An 8,878-nucleotide genomic window follows, 5' to 3' on the forward strand; every position below is an offset into this window, starting at 1 on the left:
ACACTGGATTTCCGATACACGTATATCAGTGTTGGTTTGACACGTGTCAAGAGTGCCAACATTGCGCGTTCCCACCGGTGTTCGCCGGGTTGGTGTCGTTGGCTCGATAGGTGGTGAAGGGTTGTGGTGGGGAAAGTGGCGGCGCACTACTACCACGTTGGCGTCTCGACGGAGAACGGACGTTATTACTTATTTAATTTTCCTGCTGGTCTACAGTATCGACGCGCGTACAATCTTTTTTTCTCCCGCCATCGTCTCGGATTATCAAATTGTGGCGTACTTCTTAATTTCTATTTTAAAATTAAAATACCTAAACCATTAATTAAATATTAAATATATTTATGCCTAAACGTTCTATAAGTGAATATAACTTATAACTTTATAAGTGTACAAATATTTCACCGTAAAACCCAATAAAAAACAAACAAAATTCAAGATTTATTTAAGTTTTTTCACAGCAAACCTTAGTACTGCGTTTCTCGTTGGAGGGTCACCGCGAACAGGACAGCAGCAGAGCAGCTGCTGCTCATTAAATACAAATATAAGTTATTGAATAAAATATTGAAGTATTATTTTAATGTGTAGAAATATTAGAAATTATTTCAAACTTTAATTATAAATCGATTGTTTATTGAGTTTATTCAATTATTGTTTTTGTTGATAGAGGTTTTACTTGACCAATGATATTATGATATCTATTAATTTAATAATAGAATATTTATTGTGATCGTGGCATACAAATAATTATGTAATGCATATTCAATAATAATTTAATAATAATACGTATAAGGTACCATTATGTCATTATCCATATTATAATAATATGGTAGGCTTCAACCACTATTGGTCTGGTCCTGTAAGTAATTATCTCCGAAGCTCTTGTCAAATGTCAATATATATTTTAGATTATGTCCTTATAATTTATTTTTTCAAAATGTATAAGCACAATAAAATAAAATTAGTAGTAACTATAGTAATAACATTTAACAAATAAAATAGAACTAACAAAGTGTAAATCAAGTAACATAAATGTAAGTAATTCGAAAATTATATTTTAATATAATTAGTTTTATAAATACTTAATCTAGTTGATTCATAATTTAAATAGGTATTGAAATTGATTTTACATTCTACTCAATATACTAACAATAAGTGCCACGCAAAAGAGTAGTTCAATATAAAAGATTATTACAAAATGTTTACGATCGACCTTAGAACAAGAAAATTTGAATGTTAAATAATTTTTATTTTATATAAATAAAATAGACATGTCAATTGGCTATATTACTATACCACTGACTAGTAAATAGTGATAGACTAATAGTAACAAATACCAACGATAATAACAATAATATTACATAACAATTATATCTTATATAATATATAAATATAATAAAATAGTAATGAGAATATAATTTTAATATAGGGTAATATAATATAATATACTATAAACCAGCGTGTTTCTCAACTTGGGGGTCATTAACTTATTATTTAGGGTCACTAACCTATAATTTAAATCAATACAACAAATTAAAAATTTCAAATAATAAAATAAAGTAATAAAAAAATAAAATCAATAAAATATATTGATTTTACTTGACAGTTGACGAATCTACTAATATTAATAATTCAGCTATACTATTATTAATTTAGGTATGTGAGATACAAAGGTAACGATAGACAAGAAGAATATTTTTGTAGCTTAATTGTATAAAATAAATATATGTAGGGGTCGCTAAAAAAATGTAATTTAAAAAGGGGATCGCCATAATAAAACAGTTGAACACTGCTATAGACAACAGGTTAGGTTAAGTTTAAACTTTAGAATATGTTTAAGTATTTGTCATAACTCATAGACTATACATGTGATTCATTATCCATGACACTGAATTTTCCTTGACTTTGAATGATCGTTCAATTCCGTCTTTAAACTTGTTGTTTGGAATGTTTGGATATATTTCGTTGATATACTTATTTGTTGGTTCGTCTCCTCTACACGAAAAGAAGGGAGCTTTTGTCATTCTCCATTTGTATAGGAAGCTTTTGCATCGATCTCGCTCAGTTTTCTGGTTCAATTTAAAGTCATCTACATAATCCATGAGAGGTCAAAACCGAGAACTTTTGTCATGAGTTGTATGACGTTTTGCAGTTCACTAAATTCTTTCCAGCGGACTTTATATACATCTAACACCGATTCTGTAGGAATTTCTAGGTCTCATGTGGAATGTATCGATTTTAGCCTTTACTGTAGGAGTGATAATATCACATTATATTATTGTGTCTATTTATTTCAATTATTTTATATTATATATACACTCGATTCCGATTCGTTGAGAATAAAGAGTTTATTAACTAAAAATGATTTGTTACATTTATACGTATAACTGTATAAGTAATATTCCTATACAATAATACAATTGACTTAAATCGAGCTATTACAATAATAACAATAAACTGGTAACTGGTTTAACTACATAGAATAGTAACATAATATATAGTTTATGCAATACCAGATTTGGATTACTTTAAAACTTTCTTCAATAATTGTATTATTCTGTATATTAGTCTACACAGATCTGGTGGAATTATATTTGCAAGTATACCGGTAACCATTGAACTTAAAGGTTGTACTCACAACACCCGAAATATTTCGCACAGTCTTATAAAGCTCAAAGTCTACTTCCTTACATTGCGTAATCTTGATCCATAGATACTGAGGCAGTGAGGCGCAAAGTATATTCAGCTACGTTGTAAGAAAAATGGTAATGTCTCTGCAGTTTTTAAAACCACTGCATTTTTACCCCAGGTTGTGCCTGTTAACTTCGTTATACAGTCGAGTCTCGATAACTCGAATTTCAAGGGAGATAAAAATTAATTCGACTTATGTATTTTTCGAGTTACACAACTCGAATTTTTTTTTAAAAAAAACGAAAAAATTCGAGTTAGGCATTATTATTTTTTATTTAATTTGCTTTTGCATAATATTATTCCGCTTCTTCAATTTATTCTTTAGTGTTTTTTCAAAGTCAAAGATGTGTTAATTTTTATCTATAGTCTTATCTGGATTCAAAATATAAGGTAGTACTTGCTGAAGTATTCTTGTAATTTGATTATAGGTTTTGATTTAATATGTTCTCCACAGTTCTCTATAGTAAAAGCCCTTGCTAGGAAACTAGAGTTATGTTGTCGTTATATATGTTTTTTCGGCTCGGGTTCTACTATATCAGCTGTGCGCCTGTGCAAATTATGTAATATGTTAAAAGAATATAGCGATGGAGACTTGAAGTAGTTCATTTTGCGGGCATTTATATATCTACTATTTTACCATTCAACTCAAAAAAATGTTTGTATTTATAGTCTTTGATAGCATAAATTTCATTAGTTCGAATGTTTTTCTGCATTTCACTATTTTAACGAGTTTAAGTAATATTAGTAATAATACTTATTAGTAATAAGTTACTGTGGCATGAAAATATGGAACCACTTATTAACTTAATAAATTATAAATATGTTCGCAATTCATTAAAATTGCTCAATTTTCATCAACTTACCTATTTAAAATCCATTAAAAAAGCACGTGAAAGATACAATTACACGTAACGTCTTTCATCAAGGTATATCTATGATTCTTCAAAGTGACACTCAAAAATTATTTTTCAAAAATAATATTAGATCTTAGTCACTACTATAAGTTATTAAATGTCTTATTGAAAAATTATATACAATAATTGAATTGTGATTATTAAATTCAAATTGTTTTATGTATTTTATTACAGAAGCTATTTAACCAGTAACCTATATAGTTACATTTTATCAAATAATATTTAGTTTTATAACTTTATTACATGATATAAATTCAAAAATATAATTAACAACATTGATTTTGAATACAATTTGTACACATCACATCGAGGTAGATGTAGACACTTTTAGGAGTAATATATAGGCATTTTATATGACATAAAAGATAGTTTGTACGTATGACTATATGAAAAGTAAAAAAAAAAAATAGTGAATACACAAAATTTATTTGAAATAATACACCATTGATTTTATAATATACTATAAAGTATAGTTGGTGTGTTTATTTAAAGTGGTTATTAAAATATTTTATTTTTCTGATAATTATTTTAATAATTACTATGTAATATTATATTATTATCAATTCTGAAAGTTAGAAACTTAGGTTAGATAATAGTAAACACATCATAATGCTATAATATAGACATACTATACTATAATTTCTGCACGTTTATTAAAAATATTTTATTGTGTGAACTCAAAATGACAAATATAATAATAAAATGATGATTTTTGTGTTAACACCTAATTAAAATTTTAAATACCTAGCTAATTAAGTAATTATTTCAATAGTTTAATAAGTAATTTCCATTTAGCATTCATATAATAATTACATAGTTATTTATTAAATCTTACTAGTTTCCTAGTACCTTGTAGCATATTACATAATATACGTTTTTAATTGTTAAACAGTATATTAAAACTGCACATTTAAGTCATAAGAGATATCGCGGAATTTCGAATTTTTAAAAATTTAAATTTTATTTTCTAAATCGTTCATTTTAAAAATTTCAAATAATAATAATGTTAAAATTTAAGATAAAATAACGTGATTTGTTAGATGGACTTTTCTATTTATGCTTTTATACGTTTATTAAATTATGTTTTATATGATACATGTGTATTATAATATATTCACTTACTTACTTAAAATTAGTCTTTTATTGATTTATAACCAGGTAGTGAGAGGGGACTTAGCCACTCAAAAATATTGCACACTATTACCTCGGAATATAAAATTGCCAAATTTTTAAGGTACCTATAAAAAAATATTTTTTAGATTTTGTTAATAATTGTAATTATTATTGCAAGGAACTATTAATACATATTACATAAATAAATAATAATTGTCTCAAATTTTGAATATGTAGTAATGTAATATATACACAATCATACGATTTACATTAAGTGATGAATGTATATTTTTGATGATATAGTTAATATTTTAATGACAGGCCGGAATTTGGACTAGGTTACCGGTTACCTAGACTAAAGTATATGTGCGTATCATTATAAGATGGTTTTATAGGGTGCGCCAGCAAAACCTGTCTTTATTTAGAAATAATACTTCCGTATAAAAAAAATAATATTTAGTAATCAAAAATATTATTGGATTTATCGATTGCATGATTATCTTGAATAATATTGATTTTCGTTATTAGTTGTCCACTATTGTCTCAAACCAAAACACATTAGAATATTGGAAATTGATAAACTATAATTATAAGTACTTAGGTATTCACTATTAACTATATAATTATTATATAACTATCATGTTTATTATCCATATAGGCCATATCACACGACTGGTAAAACTTTATACACTGTGTCACTGTAGTCATTCAGAATACAGATATACACTATAATATTATATTTAAACTGCATTTGATGCTTGATAAAATTATAACATTGTCTATTAATTCTAGTATTGGTATACGTATAAGTACCAACATATTTAAAATATTTTCAGCAGTAACTAGTTTGTTTTTTTTTTAGATTTATTACATTATATGTGAATATAATTTATTATTTAATAGTTACTTCATAAATTAGAGATGAATCAAGAAAACTAAATAAATAATATTTTGTATTTGCATTATATATTAATATATTATAATAAATAGGAATTTAATTATATATAAGCTATTGTTTATACGTATATATTGTTGATCTTTAATATTTATAATTGGTTGTGTGGAGCGCACTTGCAGCGGCATAAATTTAATCGGAAAAACACTTTCAACCCCTTCCCTCTCCATTAACAAAAAATAATTCTATATTAAATCTTTAAAGACATAACGCGAATATTTGATATTTCTATAAGACTTCACTAGCTTTTTTTTACAAATTTATTTAAGGTCGAGGATAGTATAGTATCTATAGTATACACGTTTAAAATGTATTTATATATAATTACATTTTTTATACCATCGCTGGAACTGTTGATTATCTTGTTTTTATTAGATATTGTATAATCTAACATTCTAACCTATAGTATTGTACTTTGTATTATCATTCATTTGTTCATACTATATACTTTGACCTACAGAGTACGAATCCTGGTAGGTACCACTGCTGGTTTTTTTTTATTAATATATTATAATATTGTATGGAATGTATGGAATTTCATAAGGTACATTTTTTTCAGGTTTTTAAACAATATAGCCTAAGGTACTATAATATATGTCTTGCGGGTTTTTTTTTTACTAAATTGTAATTACTATTTTTGGTTTACACAACAAAGTAAAAGTAACCTGTATAATAGTATCGCGAGCTTTCAGGCTACTTATAGAATTGTCTTATTTGCTTTTGATTTTTAAACTATACTATTACTTGCGGGAAACCTTAGGATCTCTACTTGTTTTTCTTTATATTTGACCTAAACTGTATTAAGTTGTTTTGCTTTTTTAAAATACTTTTGGCTTTATAGATATCTCTGCATATTATTTTTTATTATATTATACCATTAGCTATGGCTACTGGAATATGTTGTGATACCCACTGTTTGTATGATGTATATACAATTAGTTTTATTTTAATTTAATGGCCAGGATAGGATAGGACCTAGGTAAGAATCAGATTGTATATAAAATATAAATACACAACACACGCACTCATGGGTACATGGTACATAATATTAGTGCTGCAATCCTAAATTCCAATCATTGTATTATTTGGTTTTTTCTATAAATGTAGATGAAACTCTCAATCAATAACCTTAAGGATTTAATGCTAGGTTTCTCAAAAGTTGTGATTATAATTTATAGCCATTTATAAAAATTATATACTACAAATTTAACACGTACATTAAAGTTACTTACTCAATGATGGTGTATATGTTACGGTTCAAGCGGATAAATGGTCATTGTAATACAATGTCTAAGACGTTTGGGCAAAGTAAATAATACATATGTAAGTCCCATTTAGACTAGACATTGTGCACAATAGCCAGTAACGAAAGTGTCAAGTGAACAAAATACATATATTATTAGCGTATATAATTTTATTTGATTTGATTAGTAGAAGAATATTTTATTTATATTAATTTTTATTGAATGTTGAAACTATTTATTTTTAAAAATATTACCATTGTAAGATTCCTGTAGCTTTACATTTCCATCTTCTTGTTTTACATTTCTGGTTACAAGTACAGCGGTCAGTCAGTAGCGGCTCCAGGATTTTTTTTGGTAGGGCCAATGGAATGCCAACAATGATAAGGTAGGGTCACAAAAAGTTAAAAATGAGTATATTATAATGTCTAAGCTTAGGCCAGTGGTAGGGCCAGGAATTTTCAAATAGAGCCACGGCCCTACCTTGGTCATACTGTCATAGTATATAAAATATAACACTCTAAGATAACTCTGATATTCACATTGCCCACACCAATACCATTGTTTACTACGACATTGTATACAGTGACTAGTCTATATGGGAATTACATATCTATATGTATTATTTACTTTGCCCAAACATCTTAGACATTGTATTAAATGTCTGGGCATTGTATTACAAAGACTGATTTATCCACTTGGACCATAACGCATATACACTCGTATTCGCAACTACTATACAATAGACTACTGAGCGGTTAGTACCTACCTACTACCCCGTTTTTTATTTGAAAGATAAAGACTTAATATAGGCTGAATTGGACTGCGATATAAAAGCTCAATTTTTAGAAATCGCTATAACAGTAAATGTTTAAATAATGACTGATTTATAAGTATTAAAAATATTATTTTTCCAGCATTATTTAAGTCTATTGAAAAATTAGAGTACTATTATAGTATTATACAATCATAATAAAATTAATCTTGAACAAATAAAAATTGTTATTCTACAGATCGTGACCATCTTTACCTATGATTTAAATTTTAAATTATTTTTTTTGCAACCTTTATAACTTTCTGTCACAACAACTATAAAATGATGAATTATGCCTCAAATTACTTTATAAATATATTTAATAAATGTATGCCTTAAATTCGGTATTCAAATTTAAATAATTATAATATATTAAAAATGTATGTTAACTAATAATAAAAAGTATAATGAATAATAATTATACATGACAAATATATAATAATAAATAAGTGATATACCAAAAATAGATAGGTAAGTACCTGATAAATTATAAAAAGTAATAGTATAGATCATTTCGATTCTATTAAACGGCAGAATCCATAAAATATATATGTATATACCTTTTAAGTTTTAATTATTCTTTATTATTATAGTTCTAAGTACAATAATACAATTTAAAGACATAGAAATTATTAAAAGGTGATTGTAAGTGGGTACCACTTTGTTGTACGACGAGTATCGAGTAGGTAAATGTAAAATAATATGTAATACATTTGAATTCAAGTATTCAAGGATATATCATTATATTACACAAAAAACGAATCTGAACGGATAAGGTCTATCGGTCTATATCACTAAGTATATTTCATGTTGTTTTTTGATACTGTCATTAGATAAAGTAATTTATTTTACTATTAAATGGTAAAATTAGTTGGTAGAATTAATTTTCGTCGAAAACATTGCTTATGAAAATATCATTATGTGTATAAAATATAATAATAATGTAAAAGATACTATTATATCCCCGCGAATATTAGTTATTAGTTTTTAAACTAAGAATTATTGCAAAATATAAATTTTAAAATAAATCCAATGAATTAATCTTTTAATTTATTTTGCATAAAACATACAACTATAAATTATATGCAAAATTCTTCAACTAATATTTTAACGTCTACATGGTAACTCTACAAGAAATATTGATTATAGTAGA

The sequence above is a fragment of the Rhopalosiphum maidis genome, chromosome 4, assembly GCF_003676215.2.
Source record: "Rhopalosiphum maidis isolate BTI-1 chromosome 4, ASM367621v3, whole genome shotgun sequence".
In the NCBI taxonomy this organism is placed as follows: Eukaryota; Metazoa; Arthropoda; class Insecta; order Hemiptera; family Aphididae; genus Rhopalosiphum; species Rhopalosiphum maidis.